Source organism: Pogona vitticeps, chromosome 2, assembly GCF_051106095.1.
Source record: "Pogona vitticeps strain Pit_001003342236 chromosome 2, PviZW2.1, whole genome shotgun sequence".
Taxonomy (NCBI): domain Eukaryota; kingdom Metazoa; phylum Chordata; class Lepidosauria; order Squamata; family Agamidae; genus Pogona; species Pogona vitticeps.
Window position 1 is genome coordinate 57,301,331 of NC_135784.1, and position 23,867 is coordinate 57,325,197.

Here is a 23,867-nt window from a genome sequence, read left to right on the forward strand (position 1 = left end):
AGTCACCTCTAATCTATCTTCTGGGAGTATTCTCACCACACCTCCCCTTATCCTTGTAGCACCTCTGCAAATAGCCTACTCAGGTACTGCAGGATTTTGCAGAGCAGCCTGAATTCCAGAACCCCCTCAGCCATACAAGTTTACTTCTTTTGAGTCGCTATTTCTCCATATTAGTTATCTACTTTATTACTGAATCTTTGCTATAATTTAATTATTTCATATTCATTAAAGTTCTTGTGAACAGCTTTGTGGGAGCATAAGATTTTCAGCCGAGACACATTACTGTCATGGTTCAAAGATCCCTTATGGATATGTTTCTGAACATGTGAGAATTCATACATGGGCTCAGAGTATATCTGTTAACAAATTCTCTATCATATTCTCCTGGTTGGTTGCTCTCCCTTTGGAACTTATTTTCAGTCTTACTGGTGTATCCAGCAAGGGCTTTGTAGAAGGTGCATCCACAAAATTTTGATGCATCCACTCATTACTTATCCCTCCCCTGCCCTAAAGGAGTATCTGATGGCTAGTGAACCTTCTGGAACAGAACAGCTAATTGCATGGAACTGCAGTTAAGAGAAATTAGTTGAAATTATGTACATAAGCATCTCAGCCACTACAGCCTGGTTGGGGGAAATGCAAACTAAAATAAGAATGAGGATTTGCTCAAAAGCAGGGATCAGTGATAGATCATATTTTCTAAATGCAGAATATCTTAGTTCATTCTTTTTATAACAATGGTTGAAAAAGCAAGTGATGGGAAGGACCTCTGCCCAAAACTCTGGAAAGCTACTGTTAGTCAGAAAGGACAGCACTGGTCTGGGTGGATATATTAAGGCAGCTGCCACACTGCCCATTATTCCTGTAAATGCCCCGGCGGCATACATTGGTGTTATAAATGAAACACACAAATGGTATTTGAAACAGTGTGTTTGACTGTTAATATATAGTTCTACATATCAGGAACAAAGCCGTGAAATTTCTGTTATGAAAGTAGATTGTTGTACTATATAGTACATTTTCCTGTCCAGTCTATAGAGAAGAACTTCATCATCAGCATAAGAACAAAACTCTGTTGTGCAATTCACTCTGGTGTCTTGTTTCCCCTCAAGCCACTGCTGTGTCAAATAAAAGTTTATTATAATAAAAATAACTGATATGTTTTAGTGATCTAGAGTCATATTATCCCCCCCAACAGATGCATCCTTTCAATACAGTGGGGTCTTGACTTAAGAACGGCCCGAGTTAAGAACATTTTGACTTACAAACCACTCTCACAGGAAAATATTGACTTGACTTACATACTTAGATTTGAGTTAAGAACTGAAAAAAACCACGTGGGAGGCAGGGAAAGTGCAAAATTTGAACTTTCAGTTAACTGTTGGCCAGTGAAAAGGGTGCCTGTCTGCTTCCTCACTCCTCCCAGCATTTAGAGAGTGGATTGGGAGACAGTCTTCAGACTGCCTGGTACTGCCTGGACTGTATTTTCCCTGCCTTCCCTGAACCTTTCTTGACCTAAGAAAAAAAGAAACAAAATATCCCCCTCTAGCGGTCGCAGGCAGAATAGCAGCTTCCCATTAGTTTCTGTGGACGGAAAAGAGCAGATACGGATTAAATGGTTTTCAATGCATTCCTATGGGAAATGCAGATTCTACATAAGAACTTTTCCACTTGAGAACCACCTTCCAATATGGATTAAGTTTTTAAGTAGAGACCCCACTGTAACTGGTGCTCCGAAGAATCCCCCTCCCTTTTCCTGCAACCATGGTTCTCACTTCAAATAAATTCAGGATTAGTCCTACTTAAAGGAAATGAACAGGAATTGTTCATTATAATTTAGTTGGACTTTGGTAATTTTAACAGGTCTACCCAGGGAAGAATTAACACTGGATTTAGTTCAAATCTTTGGAAGTTCTGGGAAACTCTGTAAAAGCCCAAACATGTAAAGTGTTGGCAACTGTATCAGCTGTAAAATTCAACATGTCCAGTCACTGAATAAATGACATGTGTATTTATTCATTCAGGATAGGTGTTGCAGAACTATATAAAATTGTGGAATGAATGAACTATTGGAATTCTTAGCAGGCAGCAATTAGAGTAGCTAGATCACTCCACCAACCCCTTAGAAGAGAATAAGTAATAATTTATTATTATTTCCAAGCAAGCGTACAAGATTTTCTGATTGTCTTGTAGAACAGGATGATAAACTAATGTGCAGACAGGATAATTTCTCATGCATTTACATAATTAGCAAAAAAGAGAGAGAGGATTTAAAAATTTTCAGTGGCATCGGGCTACACTGTCTGTAAATCAAGTATTGTAATGACAAAGCACACGTATCCATTGCCTGGAGTTATGCTAGAGAATGTGCTTCAGTTGCCATTGAGAACAGATTGAACCAAATGCCCTTTGCCTCTGGAACCTATTATTCAAGTCTATTATTACCAGAAGTTTCAGTTTGTGAAATAAAAAGAAAATCCAAAATAATCTCACAGTGTTCTCACACTGTGTATCAAATGAAACATAATGGGTGTTGAAGAGGACAATTTAATTTATTGCTAGACAAATGAACTTAATTAACCTATTCCAATAGTACAGAACAACTAGAAATAGCAGTTCCAATAATATATTCTTAATGTTCCACCCATAGATTTCAGAGCTTGCAGGTGGATGTGCATAGTTTTCACACAATAACCATCAATTAATAAATCATGTCAACTGCATTAAACACATATTTCTGGTATCTAGATATTTCATTAATTAGGACTTACATTTTTATATCACTGAAATACGTGAACATAAAATATTTCAGGGCAGCTTTTTATTATGTGCTCTCCAATCCTAAACTGTTTCTATTTTAAGGCTTGTTTTACAACCTAATGTGTCAAATAGGAAATTTTAAACGGGTTCAGATATTTCAAATGTAGGTCTTAAAAGTAACACAGATACTGTGCTTTCAGCCACCCCACACATTTTTAGATCCTCTTATTTACTGAAAGGTAGAGATACCTTAGAGGATTACTCTCATAAAAAGAAGTGTCATTGAAAAATTTTTTGCCAAGAGAAAAAACAAAGGCTGAAATTTAGTAGTAAGTTGAAACTAGAGTAGGCCAATTGAATCAATAGAGGAGCTGACTCAACCAAATAGCCACTCATTCAACAGGGCCAACTCTAATTGTGACTTGTTACTAGTAATTTCAGTTAATTATTATCACAGAACATGAACTTGTGTTTCTACTGGTTACAACAGAAGGATTCATCTTCCTCCTACAGAGAGTGCTCTAGTATGTAAATTAAAACAATAACAACAAGAACAAGAGTTACGAAGTCACACACACAGTTTCAGAGCAGAGAAATGTTCCCCACAAATTCTACTGGTAGCACGTTCAATTTGCTTCATCCCTGACACTCAGTATGGTGAAATATTCTGGTGATTTTTCCATCAGTTGAGAGAACATACTAACATGACTTGCAAACTGGTTGTTGTGGGTTTTTCGGGCTCTTTGGCCGCGTTCTGAAGGTTGTTCTTCCTAACGTTTTGCCAGTCTCTGTGGCTGGCATCTTCAAAGGACAGAAGTCAAAACTCTGTGCTCTGGTGCAGTTTGTTTGGATAATTGAGTATTTATAGCTGTGGGATCAGCTTTTGTCCTTTTTAGGAGATGGGTGATTGTGGTGATCAGCGTGTTTTTTGTTGTGGGTGTATTGTTGTGATAAGAGGGAGAGATTATCTGTCACTGTGATTGATGGGTGTTGTTAGCTGGTCTTTTGTGTGCAGTGATCACTGGTCCTTGTAGCTGGGTAGAGTTCATTGACCTTTTGCAGGCTGTATTTTTCAGTGCTGAGAGCCAGGCTTTGTTGAGTTTTAAACTTTCTTCTTTTTTGTCGAAGCTCTGCTGGTCTTTGTGGATTTCAGTAGCTTCCCTGCTCAGTCTAACATAATGATTGCTGGTGTTGTCCAGTACTTCAGTATTTTGAAATAGAATCTCATGTCCAGCTTGTTTTAAGGCATGTTTAGCTACTGCCAATTTTTCCGGTTGTTTTAGTTTGCGGTTTCTCTCATGTTCCTTGATTCTGGTGTGGATTCTGCCTTTTGTGGTTCCAATATCCACACCAGAATCAAAGAACTTAAAGCTACAGTTTTCACGCAGACACTGCATATTTAGTTGGCCATATAAAGCAAAACAGGGCTACTTTGATGTAATAGGATAACACGCAGATGTAGTGGAACTGAGTCAGAAATGACTGAACTGTGTGCAGCAAATGAACTGTTAGTGTGAGAAATGCTTGTGCATCATGGGAAATAAGCAACTGAAAGCTCATGAGAGCTGGATATTTTACCCATAGAAGACTTACATAAAATCTCTACTCTGGCCTTGCCTCCTTCCCAACAGCCTCTGCTGGGGCTCATTCTCCGCATTAAGATACAAATGCAGCTACAATTCAACTTAACATAAGGATGTAGCAAAATGTTTGTTCATGCTTCAGTACACTGCACTTGCCTTTGAATCAGAAGGCATCCAGATGACTCAGTGGGGTGAGCTCCTGAGGGCAGGCCATGAATAAAGCAACAAAGAATACTACATCATTTTAAAGCTAAAAGATTTATTACTGCCTCAGCCCTCATGTACTAGCGCCGACTTCAGATGCATGGAGTATATTCCATTGGTCTATGTATACATAAAGCACAGATCACTGCAGTTGGCATCAGAGGGTAGTTAAATGCAGAGAATACTAACAATGATAATTTCAGTATTAACACTGGCCTTTCATGGAAGAGTTGACAGCAAACACCTAGACTCCAATGATTTTAATAGGTCTAGCTTAGGTCAAACATGCAGATTTTACTTTAAAAAAAACCACAAGCTATCAGAAGCCAGGGAACCACATTTATAACTAGACAGTGTAGCTTGATGGCAATCATAAGCCAAGTAGGCCTGCCCTGAGTTTAAAATCTTAGCCACACACTCATTCAAGTTTCTAGAAACAGGAATATCCCCCTGCCTCATGGCTTTTCTCCTGCAGCACAGGGACAGTAACACTGAATCACCTTGCAAGGCTATTAGAAGGCAAAACATATAAAAAGACTGAATATAAAGCATGCAAACACTAAATATTGTTATTAGAGACCAATAACCCATATGAATAGAGCAATCTTTCACAGTATCTGAGGTGCTGCTACTGGAAAAACGAGTGGAACAGTCGTCTTTAAATTAATTAATTGTTAAAATTGTAAACTTATGATTTATATTTTATATTGCTTTGTTTTTACCTATGTAATAATTGTGTATATTTTAAATTGTTTTTATTGTATATGTTGTGAGCTGCCCAGAGTAGACTATGTCTAGATGGGCGGCATATAAATGCAATAAAACAAACAAACAAACAAACAAACAAACAAACAAAAAAACAAATAATAGGTGGCCAAATGTTACATTCCTTATGCTCAACATAATTGCTTCTACTATTTGGGTGGGAATTCTGTAACCAGAATTTATTGCACAGTACCTCTAAATATTTTGTGAGCAGCAATACACTTTCTGTTTCTGTGTCCACATACATTTTCTCCAAATAGTTAACACTATTACCCAGTCAGCAACATTGCCACCTAGCAATGCTTCAACAATCAAAAATCTTCTGTTTACATCATTCCTCAAATGGAATTGACAAGATCAGATTCTCCAAGAGTTCCGCAAGCAGAATTCTGGGGATTCCAGCTCACAGAGACACATCTACTGACACCTACATTTCATTTACCTGGGAACATGGCCTATTTTCCAGGCTGTACTGGGCCTGCTTCATAAAGGAAAATACTCTAATTCACCCTATAAGGCCTCGGTTTTTGTAGAAAGTGTCTTGCTGCCAGTAAGTCACTATAGGAGAAGCTGAAAAGAACTGTAACTCCCCAAAATACCTGGTCCTCCCAGGAAGCACTTTAGCAATTGCCTTTTTATACAGGAAATAGGTCTGAGGCAGGTCTAGAAGACAGACCCTGTTCCAGATGAGTGAAATGTAGGTGAATATCTGTGGACTGAAACGTCCAGAGTTCTGCCTGGGAAATTTTTGGAAAATTGTGGAAGTCAGACTAAGCAGAAGAAGATGACATGACTGTATTTAAATAAATATAAATTGTTGTACATGAAAAAAAAATCCCTTGAAAATAAGCCATAATGCATTTTTGGAGCAAAAATTAATATAACACCCTATTTTATTTTCGGGGAATCACAGAGAGAGAGAGAGAGAGAGAGAGAAATACTTTCCATACTATAAGTATAACATGCTGCAAGTAGCAGCAGAGTTATTCTACCAAAATGTTTATCTGCAGAAAATATATCTCTAGGAAGTGTTGTCCACCAGTAGTAGTATTACAGAAAATGAAATTGGAAACACTCTACACTCCAATTTTCCAGAAAAACAGGGAAGCACTTCCTCAACCTTGGAGTTTAGGATTATAATCCACACAAAAATGCTCTTAGAAATTATTAGAAAAGGGGGTGTTGCCAAGAGCCATTATTGTAAATGAGTCTCCATTATGATAACCCTCAATATATAAGGCCTTCTCCATTAGAGCAGAAGGTGTTGGCATCAGCATCTAGAACAGTAGTTCCCAAGCTTGGGTCCCCAGATGTACTTAGACTACAACTCCCATAAATCTTGGCTATCATGGCTAATGGTGAAGGCTTCTGGGAGTTTTAGTCCAGGAATATCTGAGGACCCAAGGTTAGGAACCACTGATCTACAGGAACAATTTTTCTGTCCAGAACATGAGTAGACCAGGAGGAGGAGGAGAAAGTTTCCAGAGTGAAAGGCTAGTCCAGTGGTTCTTAACCTGTGTTACTCGGATGTTTTTGAACTGCAACTCCCAGAAACCCCAGCCAGCACAGTTGGTGGTGAAGGCTTCTGGGAGTTGCAGTCCAAAACTCCTGAGTAACCCAAGGTTAAGAACCAGTGGGCTAGTCTATCCAGCCCTACAGAGCCTCAGGTAGACTGCTGGCAGATCTAACCTGTTTCCCCAAAAATAAGACCTAACCTGAAAATAAGCCCTAGTATGATTTTTCAGGATGCTCGTAATAGAAGCCCTACCCCAAAAATAAGTCCCAGTTCAGTGAAATCCCACCCCTCCAGCAACCGGAAGAAGATGACATGACGGTATTTAAATAAATGTAGATTGTTCTACATGAAAAAACAATTAAACATCCCCTGAAAATAAGCCCTAATACATTTTGGAGCAAAAATTAATATAAGACCCCATCTTAATTTCGGGGAAACACAGTGTCTAAGATCCGCAGACCACGCTTCTGAGCTGGACAGCACTGAAAGTTAAGCTATGGTTACAACTTAGATACCATGTATGTGGTATCTAAAGAATTATTAAAGTTGGTCCAAAAATTAAAGCAGCTTGACAGTTAGCCTAGCATTGCTCTCACTGTAGAATCTCATCAGAAATCAATTAAGATATTTTGCTGTTGGTTAGTCATGTCCGACTCTTTGTAAATTTAGATATACACGTCAGCAACTCCTTATGCCTCCTGGAGCCTTCAGAACATTTTGATGTATGCACACAACTGCAACTATATGTCTGAATTTCATAAATTATTAACTTAAACAGCCACTGGGAAACCTATAGTTGGTTCTTGCAAGCTGTATGGATTGTTCATGCCCTCACCCATTTAAATAGTAATTCAGTTCGTTATTACCTTGTGGGTATTTGAATTTTGGCCAATATGTAAATAAGTGAATACTATTTGTCCTTTGAAGGTTCGCAAACTGAAGTTGCATGGCCATTTGTTGGGAACTCTTTAACTGCAGATCCTGCAGGTTAAAGGAGGTTAGACTAAATGATCATTGTGGTCCCTTTCGATTCTATATTTCTGTGCTTGGTTCACTTAGAACCACCTCATTTATTTTAAATTTATTCATTTAATAGGGCTTCAGAAAATTATTTCTAAATATGCTATGGAAAATGTCACATGCAGCCAACGATCAGGAGAATACAACAGTACAAGTAAAGTTTGTAGCAACTATAAGATTATCACTGAGGATGATTCAGTAGAAGAGTTTAAAACAGTACAGAAACAATCAGTCTAAAATGAAACTGATCTTTCTTTCAGGAAATAGAATGTGAATTCGTACAGACAAGCTAAATTAATGTCTTTGTTGTCAGCAGTCTTGAAAATTATGACTGGGAAGTGAGTTATTTAAAAACAACAAACAAAAATATTCTTAATATATGTATGAAATTGCACATGCAAGATTCAAGAAAGGAATCTTTTGGTCACTATTCTATTGAGCCTTTGCTGAGTGGAAAATCCCTCCAGCAGAGGAACGTGAGAACCTGCCACTTACACAACCACTGCCATTGCAAACAGAAGGTAGGTATTCTTCTCTGAGATCATTGTTTGCACAATGGCAATGATTGTGCAAGCAGGTCCTGCATTACTATATTTGCAGGATTTTCTGCTCAGTGAAAGCAGATCAGGACACAGTATTATGCATCTAAGATCTATAGTACCCTGATTAGCTCTTCCCTCTTTTCCCCACCACAGGAGGAACACAGGGATGCACATATATTGGGGGAGAGGAGTTTACAGATGATCTCCAAAGTGGATACAATGTTGTTTTGAGGAGAGTTACATCTGCTACATGCACAGATTTCTTCATATTTCCTCTCTGCTACTAAGTGATACTAGTAAAGCTTGAGGTCTTGTACACTTACAGTTCTGGGCAGATGAAGTTTTGGGAACAGAGAAAACTCCTTAAATGTATTACATTTATATAGGACATGTTGAAAAAAAAATCTTGTTCTCTCTTCTCTAGTACAATCCTGAAGACTACCTTGCTTATGATAAAACCCACTTTTCACAGAGCATGCATAAGAAATAGTAAAATGACATCTCTTTGAACTTGGATCTTCTGCAACAATTTTGACTATAGATTTATTCTGACCAAACAATTTAACTGAAAAATATACCAGAATGCCGTCTCTATATACTAATAAGAATGACAAAGATCCTCCTTAGGGAAAAAGGATGAGAAAAGCCCTTCTTAACAAAACAAGCCATATGCATTTATAAATAGCTCCAGATGATCTATATTATTCTAATGACATTGGGGGCTGGCATAATTGCTTAAGCATGCATCCTGTAATCTAAGGTGGGAAATAAGCCAAGGCAACTACTTCTGACATGGAGTTATCAAACTATAAATCATTTTTAAAAATCTTGTCTTTTCCACTGGAATTGCAGGGTCACGGATCTATCAAATAAGCATGTGTATCTACAACTTCATGAGAGAGGATAAAAAATCCTCAATCTGCTCATCTACCACAATAAAGGACAGAAAATCTGTTGTTTTCCTTACTTATTTCTACTGATACCGAGGTGGAATATTTGGTATGGCAGGTTGAAAAAAGCATTAGGTTTACTGGTGAAGGGCACTAAGTATATGATAACGGCTTGTATCCAGATCTGCTCCTTTGTCGGACACCAAGGATGATTCTGCAGCATGCTTAGGCTTTCCATGAAATGCCCGTTGTACCACTGAAAAAGCAAAGCATCTGCATAGAAAGTTCTGGCTTGCTCAAAGCATCTCTCTGACACACTGATTTTACTAGTACTGCACCATAAAACAAAATATCATTTACAATAGAGATTAACACTCACCCAGACAGAAGGTTCTATACTTCCAAGCTTCTTAACTGTAGATGTTAAAATGACTACAGGATAATAAACAGCCAAGCTGGAAATAGGAGAAGGGAAATAATTCCCAAGAACAGTGCTTATTAATCAGGTCACTTGCTACGGGAGTTGTAAGAGCAGCCAAACCAGATGCAAGAAGTTTTTTCTGGATGATCTCACCTTGACAGGCTCACAGAAATGTTTTTCACAGCACACACAGGTACAGCAACACCACATAAACATTGCCACATGGACCATCGGCAACGTCTTGCCCAATGCTAGGTACTGCTCAGATTCTGTCCCAGAGCAGCTACTCTGCTCTCTACATCTGTGTGACTGAAAGAGCTCCGAGTGCCTGCTGTATAAACAGATCATTTGCCAAAACAAGCAGCTCTGTGTGCCTCAGTATCACTGATGCAAATGAACAGTTACACTGAGCTCATCCTGGTATATGCCACTTTTCTCCATTTGAAAAAAATGCAAGCTCCCCGGTGCTTAAAGTTAAAGTTACAGAATACACAAATGTTTCTCTTGTACAGCTATATGCCCATGACAATCCATTTTGTTTTTACACCATCTCTGCTCCTAGATAATGGGAGTAATTGATGCTTGGGTACAGAAGTTTTGGGTTTCTTTCTCCACTTGCAAGGATAATTGAGCAAAAAAAGCCAGTTAACACATAGGTAAATAGAATGTAGTTCCAAGGAGACTAAGAGGAAGAATATTCACACTGGTTCTAAAACATTGATACTGGTATCTACTTTGCTTGTGGAAAGAATTTTTTGCTACAAGTGCCAGAATATTAATGATCCTACTTCTGGGAATAGGAAGGTATCCATATTGGCATATAGATATGATATATGGATCACTGGGCACAGTTTGTATGGTGGTGGTGGGGAGAACACATCTGCATATGTTTCTCAGACTAAGCTATCCTTCCCCTTTAAGAGCTGCCATGCACCTTTCTGGCACAGAAATAAGACATGCATTTTTTCTGGCATGCTCTTCGTTTGGCCTGTTTAGCTGGAAGATAGTAGCTTCTAAAAGCCTCAGCTCCAACTGCCATTGTGACAGCAGATTCTGAGGGAGAGGGAGAGATAAAGTGGGAGGAGAAAGAGAAAAGGGAATTAGGGAGGGGGGAAGGGAGAAAATGGAATGGGACTGACAGACAGAGAGAGGAGCAATGTAAATAATAATAATAATTTCACCTCCTCTGACCCTCTGCAGACAATCAGGAGAAGTGCTTAAATGACAGCTGATTGGGCTACAAGGGGTTGTTTGCTTCCCAGACAGGAGGAACACACCAAATGCCACATCACTCCTATCCTGAACCTCAACAGACTCTTTGTAGCCTGATCCACCCTACATTCAAAACAGCAGTCTGGAGAGGTCCTAAATGTGCCAGAGATGGTATAAAAGGCAGAAACACATTTCTATGGTTTGTTTTATTAATACCAAAAATGCACTGGAGACAACACATATGGAACGTGTTATGTTTTCTCTCCTGCCATGCACAAAGGGTCCAGGACTTGCTGCAGTACAGGAGTGTGCTCAGGACACAGACTCTATAGACCTGAATCTTGGTGTATGTCGTCAGCTTCTTATTGAGCCATACTCTCTTTGTGAGTCTTGAAAACATGGTAGCTGCTTTGCCAATGCGTTTATCCAGCGCGACATCTAGGGAGAGAGTGTCAGACATCGTTGAGACAAAGTTATGAACAACCTCCAATTGTTGCGTGGAGATGGTAACAGAGGGAGGCAAGTCCACGCCCTGGCCCATGACTTGTGTTTTCTTCAGGCTGATTGTTAGTCCAAAGTCTTGGCAGGCCTTACTAAAACGATTCATGAGTTGTTGGAGGGCTTCAGCAGAGTAGGCAACAATGGCTGCATCATCGGCGAAGAGGAAATCCCGCATGCATTTCAGTTGGACTTTGGTCTTTCAGTATGGAGAGATTAAAGAGCTTTCCATCTGGTCTAGCCCGGAGATAGACACCTTCTGCTGCAGTTCAAAGGTGTGCTTCAGCATGACAGCAAAAAAGATGCCTAACAGGGTTGGTGCAAGCCCTGTTTCACTCTGCTTCAGATGTCAAAGGGATCTGATGTTGAGCCATCAAAAATTACAGTACCCTTCATTTCCTCATGAAAGGACTTGATGATGTTAAGGAGCTTGCAATGTAATCCATCAATAAAGTAAAACCAAAAAAATCCAAAGCAAATGTTAGAATATCTATGGCTTTTGGGGAGTGCCATGGAAAGACAAAACAAAACTTAAACAACTTGCTAATTAATGTGATCATCCCTCAGTTTGCTTTTGCTTCAATTAATGACAACCCCACTCCTGCCAAATTCTTCATTCCAACAGGGTTACTTCAAAGATCTTCATTAAGTTATCTTGCCCATTTCCAAAGGTGTCACACACTACAAACATACAACTTTAACAAAAATGTAGTTTTCATTGCAAACTAATTCAAGTGTTTTATGCATTCATAAAGCCATACAGAGATACTGCCATATCAGTATCATAACATGGATCCATATGATGTCTTATCTTCTTGCTTCTTTCAAACTGTCTTAAAAATGGGATACCACAACATGTGATAATTTGACCACCAAAAATGAATCTATCGAACTAGAATAATCCGGTAATATAGGATGCCAATGCATATTCTTATTGGTTCCAAGGCAAACAGAGAAAGAGGACAGTTTCTGAAGTAGCATGATTACATCTGTTCCTAACGTTTTACATGTACAGGAGGAACATGTATAGGGCTTCAACTTTAACAGAATCTATGTGAAGTACAAAAGCTCCCTTTCCTGCTTTCTACTTCTAACTGCTGACCCCTTATGCATTAATAACATATGAGGTACATTAAACGGTGAGTCTTCTTTGCATTTAGGGTATTCTATGGATGGAGGCTCGTAACATTGTACAGGAGGCAGAAACAAAAACCATCTCAAAGAAAAGGAAATGCAAGAAAGGAAAGTGGCTGTCCAACGAGGCCTTACAAATAACAGGGAAGGTAAACAAAATGCAAGGGAGATAGGGAAAGTTACAGAAAAGTGAATGCAGACTTCCAAAGAATAGCAAGGAGAAACAAGAGGGACTTCTTAAATGAACAGTGCAAAGAAATAGAGGAAAATAATAGAAAAGGAAAAACCAGAGATCTGTTTGAGAAACCTGGAGATCTTAAAGGAACCTTTTGTGCAAAGATGGACATGATAAAGGAGAAAAATGGAAGAGACATCACAGAAGCAGAAGACATCAAGAAGAGGTGGCAAGAATACACAGAGGAATTATACCATAAATATCTGGATGTCCCAAACAACCGGGATAGTGTGGTTGCTGACCGGGAGCCAGACATCCTCGAGAGTGAAGTCAAATGGGCCTTAGAAAGCATGGCTAACAACAAGGCCAGTGGATGTGATGGCATTCCAGTTGAACTATTTAAAATCTTAAAAGATGATGCTGTTAAGGTGCTACTCTCAATATGTCAGCAAGTTTGAAAAATTCTACGGTGGCCAGAGGATTTGCCTTCTTTGCCAATCCCAAAGAAGGGCAGTGCCAAAGAATGCTCTAACTACCGTACAAATGCACTCATTTCACACTCTAGCAAGGTTACCCTTGAGAGTCCCCTGGACTGCAAAGAGAACAAACCTATCAATTTTGAAGGAAGTTAACCATGAGTGCTCACTGGAAGGACAGATCCTGAAGATAAGGCTCCAATACTTTGGCCATCTCATGAGAAGAGAAGACTCCCTGGAAAAGTCTCTGATGTTGGGAAAGTGTGAAGGCAAGAGGAGAAGTGGACATCAGAGATGGTTGGACAGTGTCATCAAAGCTACCAACATGAATTTGACCCAACTCTGGGAGGCAGTAGAAGACAGGAGGGTCTGGTATGCTCTAGTCCATGGGGTTATGAAGAGTCGGACAGAACTTAACGACTAAACAACAACCTCACCTAAAGTTGCTTAACACAAAGGTAATAAAGTCTGATGCAGCCTTAAACATTTCACAGTGAATATTTATATGACTGCAGTCGACAAGAGAAACCAGTTCCAGGTCTGCCTTGGAACAATGATGTTAGAAACATGGAAGAAAGAGTGGTGTAATATCTCCACAGTGCTGGAATGACTACTTGACAGAGCCTCTCTAAGCAGAGAGCACGTAATCCATTTATGTCAATTTCTACTAGGACAAATTTATCTACAAAACTAAAACATTTCACTAATGTAAAAAGAACAGGGAGTATTAATTGATACACATGTAGAACCTCTTTCTCTTAGTGACAGAATCCTTTCCTCCATTTCTCTCCATGGGAAGAAAAATGTGTAGGAACTAAATCAGAATGAAAAATTCTTCATGCTGTAAATTCATTGTTTAAATATGGTATTACAAAGCAATAATAATAATTTGGGGGGGATCAGTGTATTGGGAGTATAAAAACTGTCTCAAAATCTGAATTTGTTTCAGTTTTACTTCTTCTCTCATTTTAGCATGAGTGACCAGTACTTGCTTGCTTACTGATTGATTGATTGATTGATTGATTGATTGATTGATTGGATTTCTATCCTGCCCATCTAGACCAAAGGTCTACTCAGGACAGTTTACAAATTTAAAAACAATAAAACCAAAAAACATATATTATAGACCCAAGGTGGCGAAAGTATAAGAGATTAAGATTCGGCAGGAGGGAAAGCCTGGCCAAATAGCCAGGTTTTAAATTTATTCCTGAAAACACCCAGAGAGGGAGCCAGGTGTATCTCCACCAGCAAATTGTTCCAAAGGTGAGGGGCCACTGCTGAGAAGGCCCTGTTCCTTGTTCTTTCCTTCTGTACTTCCCTCAGTGTTAGGCCCCTCAGCCCCCCACCAAACTGGCCTTGCTGGAATGAGTGACTCTGGCAGAACTGGGTGGGAGAAGGCGCTGTGCCAGATATCGAGGCTCTAAACTGTTTAGGACTTTATATGTAATCATAAGAACTTTGAAATCAACGCGGAAACGAATTGGCAGCCAATGCAAGGCGGCCAGCATGGGGGAAATATGTTGATACCTTTTCACCCCTGTAAGAAGTCTGGCCACCACATTCTGTACCATCTGAAGTTTCCGCGTCAGTCTCAAAGGCAGCCCCACCTGTAAAATATATACAAGAAATCTCTTTCACAATCTGCATACCATGGCAGTGGTGATGCACCACAGCTCTCCCATCAAAGTGGAATTTGGAAAATAAACTTATGCAATATTTAAGGTTAAGCAAGAAAATGCTGATCCATTGTCTAAGTAAAACTGATTAGCATTCTTGTCCAGTACTCTAAATAGCAACTAAAATGGATAATCATCCCATCATCCATGTCTGAAGCCTTTGCATAGACAGAGAAATCATACTACATATGCTAGACTCAGCAGTAGGAGACAGAGAATTAACCCAGTTGCTTTTTCTTACTCCACCAAATAACCAAGCCTTTTCATAGAATCTTAGAAACTGTATTAAACATTTTCATGAACTATGAATACTGAATATTTAAAATTTATTTATTTGTTTGATTTCTATACTGCTTATCTGGCAACCCAGGCCACTCTGGGCTGTTTAAACAGTATAATCAATGTTCCTGTGTAAGCAGCATTGCTCGCTCAGTACCTTCCATGAACAAAAGGGACATATAAGGAGTTTGCCGAACCCTAAAGTTTGCAGAAATACAAAAATATCTTTAGGATATTTTGGGGATCCCAAAATAGTGCAACTGAGGACTGAGAATGCTCACAGAATACCTACTGTCTAGGGTGGAGGAATCAATGGAAAATCAGAAGGGAGGGCAAATGGAATGATGTGACAGGAAACCTGAACATTTGCACTCCACACTTCAATGTTTTTGACCACCCCCTTGCTAAGAATGAGTGTCAACTAAAATCTAAGACATGCAATAACAAAGCAAAGCAAAGCAAAATCAGCTTCACCCTCCCAAACATTAAGTGACAACACTTCCCTTCTCTATGCTTTCCATCCTTTAAATAGCCTTCCTCTGTTGCTCCATTTCACATTACAGGGCTGCTAGCGCTCCTCCTCTAACATAAGGGTTTAAAAGAAAACAGAAAGGAAAGCCTCATGGTATACAGCCCCCCACAACCTCTACTACCCTCTCCCTTTCAGAGATAACCTGCTGGGAATCTGAGCAATTCTTTGATTCTCTCCCCCACTCCTTGACTGCACTTGATGGCACCTTCTCCAATTGATGAATATTAACAAAAGGAGGTACCCCCATGGATTTCTGAAGATATCTGGTCTCATCCAATTCTGGTAGCTAAGCAGTGTCAGGCACAGTAAGAACTGGATGTGAGCTTACCTGAGCATACACATTGCTATATTGGAGCTCAGAAGCAGAGCCAATAATTCACAGGGAGACGTTTCCTGGTTCAATCCCCAGCATCTTCAAACAAAGCTAGGAAAGAATCCTGTCTGGAACTCTAGAACACCACTCACAGATAGAGTTGACAATGCTGAGCTATCAATAGTCCAGCTTTGCATATGACAGTGTCTTATCTTCCTATGGCATATATCTGTTGTACAATAAACCGTGAGTGTGAACAGGAAGGGTATGATTATATTTAAAGAAGAAAATATATGTCAGCTTCTATGTTTTGTTTTAAACAAATAATAAAATAAATTCCTACAACTACCGTTGCTCATGGATAGATATTCATTTTTCTTTCACACTAGAGTTTCTGGGCCAAAGACATCTTTGTTTTTCCCCCAGTATCTTATCCATTCCCAAACTAGGACTCTTATAAAACCTGTCTGAACTGTCATGGGACCTATGAGGAAAGGAAATGAAGAGAGAAACAAGTATTTGAATTTACAGCCAACAATACTACCTTCAGGTCACTAAAGACTATTCGTAAACTATCTTACTTATAATCCTTAAATAATTCAGTTATTGCAGTTATGTTTCCAAAAGATTAGAGAATGTTGCTCCAAATAATTTTTGGGATTTTCTGTACAAGCCAGTTTCTATATGGAGTATGTGTTTGCAAACAAAAAAGAATATAACTATTTGTGGAATGCATGGCCCTTCAAAGGCAACTTATTATGTAAGTGTAGGGGGAAAGGCTATGAATGGAAAAAACTGCTTCACAGAAGCAGCATGATGACCTGGGAGGAGGGGTAGGGAACAAAGTATTTCAGCACACATTGTTGCAACAAATAAATATCAAGAAGCAACAGAGAAAAAAAGAGATACTAAACTTCAGAAGTTGCATAATGTACAGAAGATAGTAAGGACAGGAAGCTAGCAAGCCATGACGATTCTAAAATATTAAATATATACAAAATTTTTATGCTGGCTTTTAAAAAAAGCACATGTCCCCTCATAATTATGTGCAATGTTTGTGACTGGTCATAGTAGAGGAATGTGTGTTGAGAATGCAAAGGGACCTTTTTTTGAGAGACAGCAGCTTCAATCTTAATATGTCTACAGTGGGGTCTCTACTTAAGAACGTCCCTACTTAAGAACAATCCAACTTAAGAACAGCTCCATTTGCTAAATTTTGCTTCTACTTGAGAACAGAAATCCAAGCTAAGAGCAGGGAAAAAAAAACTTTCCTGCTATTTTTTTAACCTTAGGTCATCTTAGGTTAAAAAAAAATTCTCCCCCTAGTGGTAGAGTATGTATTAACCAGCTTTGCATTAGTTCCTATGGGAACTAATGCTTCAATGTACAAACGCACCTCTACATAACAAAAAACAGCCAGAACGGATTAATTGGTTTTCAGTCCATTCCTATGGGAAATTTTGCTTCAACTTAAGAATGTTTCAACTTAAGAACACCATTCCAAAACGGATTACGTTCTTAAGTAGAGGTTCCACTGTACTCTATCATACATGTGGCAGATCTGTAAGGTGACATGCATGCTATTAAGGGCCTGACTAGAGACTCTATGGCAGCATCTTTTAGGAGTCTTCTTGCAGGTGTGGCAACAGCAGATAGGCTCTGGGACTATTTCAAGCCCCTGATTATGTTGTCAAAACTTTTTTTTGATTCTTGCAATTACAGTACTTTCCAATATGCAGGGAGAAATGATGGCATGCCATCTCTAGTTGTCATGGGATCACACAATGAAGACAAAAGTCTGTTACAAGACAAACAACCCCCAATAACGATCTGAAGGTCTTATGCAGCATTAGTTGCATATGCTCTTCAATTCAACTCCTATCTCAAGAGAATATTTGGGGTTCAGGTCAGCTCTCCTAGGCCCCTATCTCTACCTAGTTCAGTAGCTTAATGATGCTGAGCAGAGGAAGAAAGACACTATCTTATATTATCTTAAGAAGCCTAATCTAACTAGTGTGTTGGTGATATTCTAGGTTTACCTGCAATGGGAAAAGACCACAAAGAGAACTAAGTCTGCCTGAGAGGTAGACCTCAACTTTGAGCAATAATTATCAAATACCACTGTATATTTTTATATACAGATGAGTACGAGAACTACCATGCTTTCCCAAAAACAGGACAGGGTCTTATATTAATTTTTGCTCTAAAAACTCATTAGGGCTTATTTTCAGGGGATGTTTTATTTTATTATGTATAACAATCTGCATTTATTCAAATAGTCATGTCATCTTCTTCTGGTTGCTGCACAATGGTGGAGGGTGGGGTTTGATTGAACTGGGGCTTATTTTTGGGGTACAGCTTATATTATGAGCATCCAAAAATCATACTAGGGCTTATTTTCAGGTTAGATCTTATTTTCAGGAAAACAGGGTAGAAAGAGAATGCTAAGAAAGAAAAACAACAACATAACTGTGTGGTTCTTACAGGAAAGGAAGAAGGCAGTAAGAATGGAGAAAGGTATAACAGGAGATGGACTGACTCAATAAAGGAATCCATGGCCTTTTGTTTGCAAGACTTGAACATGACTATTAATAAGATTTTTTGGAGGTCATTAATTGATAAGAGTAATTCTACTTTGGATGAGATATGACAATGTGAAAACAAAGAGAAAAAATTGCAGAAGCACTGGAGATATAATGAGCATGTTAGAAAACACCGACAGAAACAGAGTCACCATAGAATGCCCCTTATTTCCCTTGGTTTACTGCTCTAATATGATGAAATAAGCCCTATTCAAGAGTATGCCTGAAACCAAGGAAGGACTGAAGTGTGATGATGACATTGTGGTGCAATTAAGCTCCACTCCCACCTCTCCACCCTGTTCAGACATTTGGCAGACCTTGGTGTGTTCACAGCAATGGTCAGCAACAGTGTTTGCATGAACGTTTAGCTAAATGTGCTTACAATATTTCCATGATCAGAAGCTTTGATAGACATGACTTTAACTTATCTAGTTTTATGCTTTAAACATGAACTTAATGCTGCTGCATGGTGATTTCCATACGATTAATAGTAGTTTACATTTTTACTTGTGTCAGAGCTGGCTACAAGAGAATGTCCTAAAAAGTGGCCTACAAATAGCTACATGGAATATTTTTTAAAAATTCCTAATATTTTTGTAAGATCAGCTCATGTATTCCTTGATTGACTGGTTGATTCATTGTACTTATATTCAACCCATCTAGTGGCAATCCACTACTCTGGGCAGCATATAAAAGAACAAATTAGAGGTTGTATAATAGTTTGGTCTCACACAATAGCACCACAATAGCATCATGTAAGGAAATTTATTTGCATGTCTTTGCAAATATAAATTACTTTTTTTACTTCAATTGCAATATTAAAACAGTGATTATGAGGAATGACGTCAACAGTTATAGCTGAAAATGAGGGATCTAAAACTGTATATAATGAAAAACCTTCAAAGAAATGTCATTTCTGATTTACTGGATCCTGGCTGTGTTCAGTTGGGTTTGTTTTTGTTCAAGTACTGTATTACTAGGTTACAAAACAGACAGGACAAATTGCCTCAATCTGAAGCATACAATAACACTGATTCATTCAGAATGTAAGAAGCTTATTTAATTTATTATGTGCTGTCATCACTTCTGACTTGCAGGGACCCTCTCAGAATTTTCTACTGATAAAGTACTGTACTCAGAACTGGTTTACCAATCCTTCCTTATGGTGGTGCTCTGAGACCATGCATTTTGCCCGAGGATTCATACGTAGCACAATACTTAATCCATTGGCCAAAAATGCCATGGGTGATTATGGCTAACCCTTCTTCAGGGATACACAAGAAAGATTCAGACCCCTTACTCTGAAGCCAGATGCTCCCACCCACTCAGCTATACCCTATACCTTGACTCTGTAACCTTAAAAAAAGGCTGCCCCTGGTAATTTGCAGCAGGTTGGATCCTCTGATTTTCAACAAATGGGTGAATGCTCCCTTCCCAGTGCTTTGCTTCCTCACATAAATAAATTTAAAAAGACTTTACAAAGGAAGGACTCTTTCACAGTATAGTAAACTAGACCACAGGAATACAGATTTGGCATATTAAACAGCAGATGACAGGACCTCAAATAAACTTTACATGAACTTAAAAAAAAATTCCCAGCTACTGCCTAGCATCTTTACTGATACCAAACATTCTGTGTAATGTTGTTCAGTCCAAACATTCTGTGTAATGTTGTTCAATCAAGCGGTGATTAGCTGCCCTCACAACAATACAAAAGCCTACTAATCAGAAAGATCTGTCCTTGGCCCACATAACTACTCTATCAAGCAAGCACAAATGCCAAACAGTATCTGTTTCAGCATATTTATAGTGGTGCCTCAACTTATGAAATCAATCCCTATTGGAATAGTGGCCGTAACTTGAAATTTTCGTAAGTCAAAGCACCATTTCTCATTGAAATGCATGGGAATGGGATTAATCCATTCCAGCATTTCAAAAATATATATAAAAAAAATATTAATGCACACAGAAAGCTCCATCAGAATCGCTGGGGCTTAAAAAAAAAAACCCAAAAATAAACAGAGCAAGCCCCGAAAACAAAACATTGAGCAATCCCCATGCTGGGACTACAAAACACAACACAGCACAGAAACATAACCCCCTCAGCCGAAACCCACCTTGCAGAACCCACCCAGAAGTTTCTAAAAAGGAAAAAGCAGCACCTTATCAGGCAGACTGAAGCCTATGATGGCACTCACTCCCGGCGGGGAGCCATCTCCTGAGCCGCTGCCACACACTCCGTCCATGGAGGAGTCCTTCCCACCCACGCACCTCAGCCCAGCGCCTTTGGCCACCCTTACTCATGAGTAGACCCGTGTCAGGGATAGGCCGGGAATGCACCGGCTTCCTGCAACCGGGGGCAATCCAGAGCTGCCCCTACCTCCTTCCTCTTCCTGCACTGCAGGAGTAAAAAAGTTCCCTGACCCCCTGCTCTAACCCTTGGGGTGAAAGAGCTACAAAGAAGCAGCCTCTTCGCCACCAATGGTTTGAATTTCCCGCCATTTTCCCCTGCTTTTTTCTGTTCTTAGGTCAAAGCTCTGGCCACAAGTCAAAGCAAAATTTTGTGGCCGGAGCTTTTTGTAACTCGAAATTTTTGTAGGTAGGGGCGTTTGTAAGCCAAGGCACCACTGTACTAGCAAGAGAGCTCATTATAACACTGGGGAGTATCAACACAGAAAACCACATATATCTCAATCTGTATTTCATATTAAGTGAAACAGTCCAAGTTCAGCCCCCACATGCAAAATATATATCACAGATGCTTGATTTTCTCAAACAGATACATACATTCTATGCTACCTAGTACTGCTTCTCCAAGGAATCTCAACTACAATTTTTTTAAAAAAATATATGGTGGATTGGTAGGGGTGGAGGCTCTTGCCCTCAATTCCTTCTTTTTCTTTGTCCTATTTAAAAAGCACAAAGCCATATCTAATAGCTTTTTTTTTTAGCGGTGGCTGGTGCTGGCTGGGAGAGAGCCAAGGAGCCATTACAGCAAGAGCTTTCTTTTGAATCTCTAGTAGATCATACCACAGAAAAGGGAAAGGGGGGTATTGTGAACTTTAAGATGGGCATAAAAGAACTCATTTGGGCCCATGTCCTCCTCCTGTTCTAGCAACAACTTCCACTGCACAGAGGATTATGTGCTTTTAAGATAATGAGTGAAAAATGGTGGGAGGTGTTCCATACAAATACTGTAATAATAAAGATTATCCATTACAGAAGAGAACAAAACATGGCTACAAAGTTGCATCTCAGAAGCAGACAAGAGAAGCAACACAGTACAGTTTATAAATGTGCATTCAGAAGTAAGGAGGAATGAATTGTGTATATTTAGGAACCCCTAGAGGGTTACCCAAGCCAGAATGGTCCTAGTTGAAACACCAGACTAAGATACATCCACCCTCTTCAATGCAGCTACTGGGCAGCAGTGGTAGCCGAAGATGACACTGGCAGAGGAGTAAACAGTGGTGACACTCAAGCTAATTTTTGTTAGAAACACGAAGAATATGGCAATGGTAAACTATTGAACTTTCCTTACCTTGAAAACCCTATGATGAGACACTCCAAATAAAAAAAAGATAATGCTGGAAGATGAGACTCCCAGGTCAGAAAGCACTTGATCAGCTACAGGGGGAGAGCAAAAGACAAGTACATATAGCTCTATTGCTAATGGAGAAACTAAATGAATGTCAATGGCTGAGGTGCACAGAAATGAAAATCTGATGCTGCACAACACATATAATTGGAATATGGAATGTAAGAAGTATGAGTTAAACAATGCATTGATCGGTTTTCAGTGCATTCCTATGGGAAGTGGGGCTTCGACTTAAGAACGCAGTCCCAATACAGATTAAGTTCTTAAGTCGAGATGCCGCTGTACAGCCAGAACCCTGAACAAAGTTTTTCAGCAACTATTATGTACACAAAGAAAACTATTGTGATAATAGGTGCAAAGAAATAGAACAGCAAAAAGTGAAACTGCCAAAACATCCAATAAATCACTTCCAGAAGATCCAAGAAGTCTAAATAAATGCCATAAATGTTGCTATAGTATGTTGTATTGAAGGATGCTAACAAATTGGAATAAGTTCAAAGGAGGGTGACAAGGGGGCTGGAAACCAAGCCTTATGAGGAAAGGCTGAAAGAACTGGGCATGTTTAGTCTTGAGAAAAGAAGACTGAGGGGTGATATGATAGCACTTTTCAAATATTTGAAACTTAGATAATCACCTGGCAGATATACTTTGATTGTATTCCTGCACTGAGCAGGGGGTTGGACTTGATGCCTTGCTGGCCCCTTCCAACTTCAGTTTTCTATGATTCTATGATTCTATGTGATTTCTGAGTTATTGTGAACCTATCAAGTACTACGAAAATACATACATACATACATACATACATACATACATACATACATACATACATACATACATACATACATACATACATACATACATACATACATACATACATAAACACACACACACACATTTATATTTATATTTATAACATTATATTATTTATTATTATATATTATTTATTATATAGAAATATACAGTATTTATATATAAATATAAGCTTATAAATATATGTATTGAGCTGAATTTGCACAAATGGTCATAAATTGCAAGTATTTTTTAAAAATTGGATCCTTGAAAAGCTTCAGATGCTATTAGTAGCAATAGGAAGTCTTAGGACGATGGTTGTGGGTGCAGTTTTTGTATTGAAATGAAAGGGGAGAAAATGTCATAAGGCCAAAACCAAGCAAAAATCAATCTCTCTTAAATTCCATCTGGTGCACAACAGCCATTACTAATTCATTTAAATGGATGCACTAAAAGTGGTTTTCATAAGTAATAAAATAATACATGCATGTTAGTCAGAAATAAACAAATCCATAATATACAAAAAGCAGCATTTAAAAACCTATTGTGGCTATTCTTTACTTGCTATACACATCTTGAATTATTTGCATGCTATTTCAGGAATGCTGTATGAATGATTCCAATGCCAACAGCTAATTTTTAAAATCTACAATGTAGGTATGAACACAATGAAACATGAATAATGAAACAGTTGAGCTCATGATAAAGCTCTCATCAATGCAGTGGATGCAATTCCACAGATGCAGCTGCAAAGCAAGTAAATACAGTAACATATCTTATTCATGTGACAGAGACAACAAAACAGGCTCTTTTAAAATAGGTGGCTAAATACAGGTTGTGGGGTGCCAATAAACTGCAGTGATTTTCACCGGAGAGGTGCAATAAACTTACATAGTTTTTGA

General features: G+C 38.9%; 1 protein-coding gene across 12 annotated transcripts in view; it reads right to left on the reverse strand.

The window, feature by feature from the left end:
- TMCC1 (transmembrane and coiled-coil domain family 1) overlaps positions 1-23,867 on the reverse strand; it is a 163,123-nt gene that overhangs the window by 25,735 nt on the left and 113,521 nt on the right. Inside the window, exon 1 of one of the 12 annotated variants that reach the window (XM_078385231.1) lies at positions 9,660-12,574. The exons of the other annotated variants lie outside the window; for them this stretch is intronic. The gene's annotated coding sequence lies outside the window, so the exon portion shown is untranslated. Of the gene's footprint in view, positions 1-9,659; positions 12,575-23,867 lie in introns of those variants that run through there. 12 annotated transcript variants of the gene reach the window in all.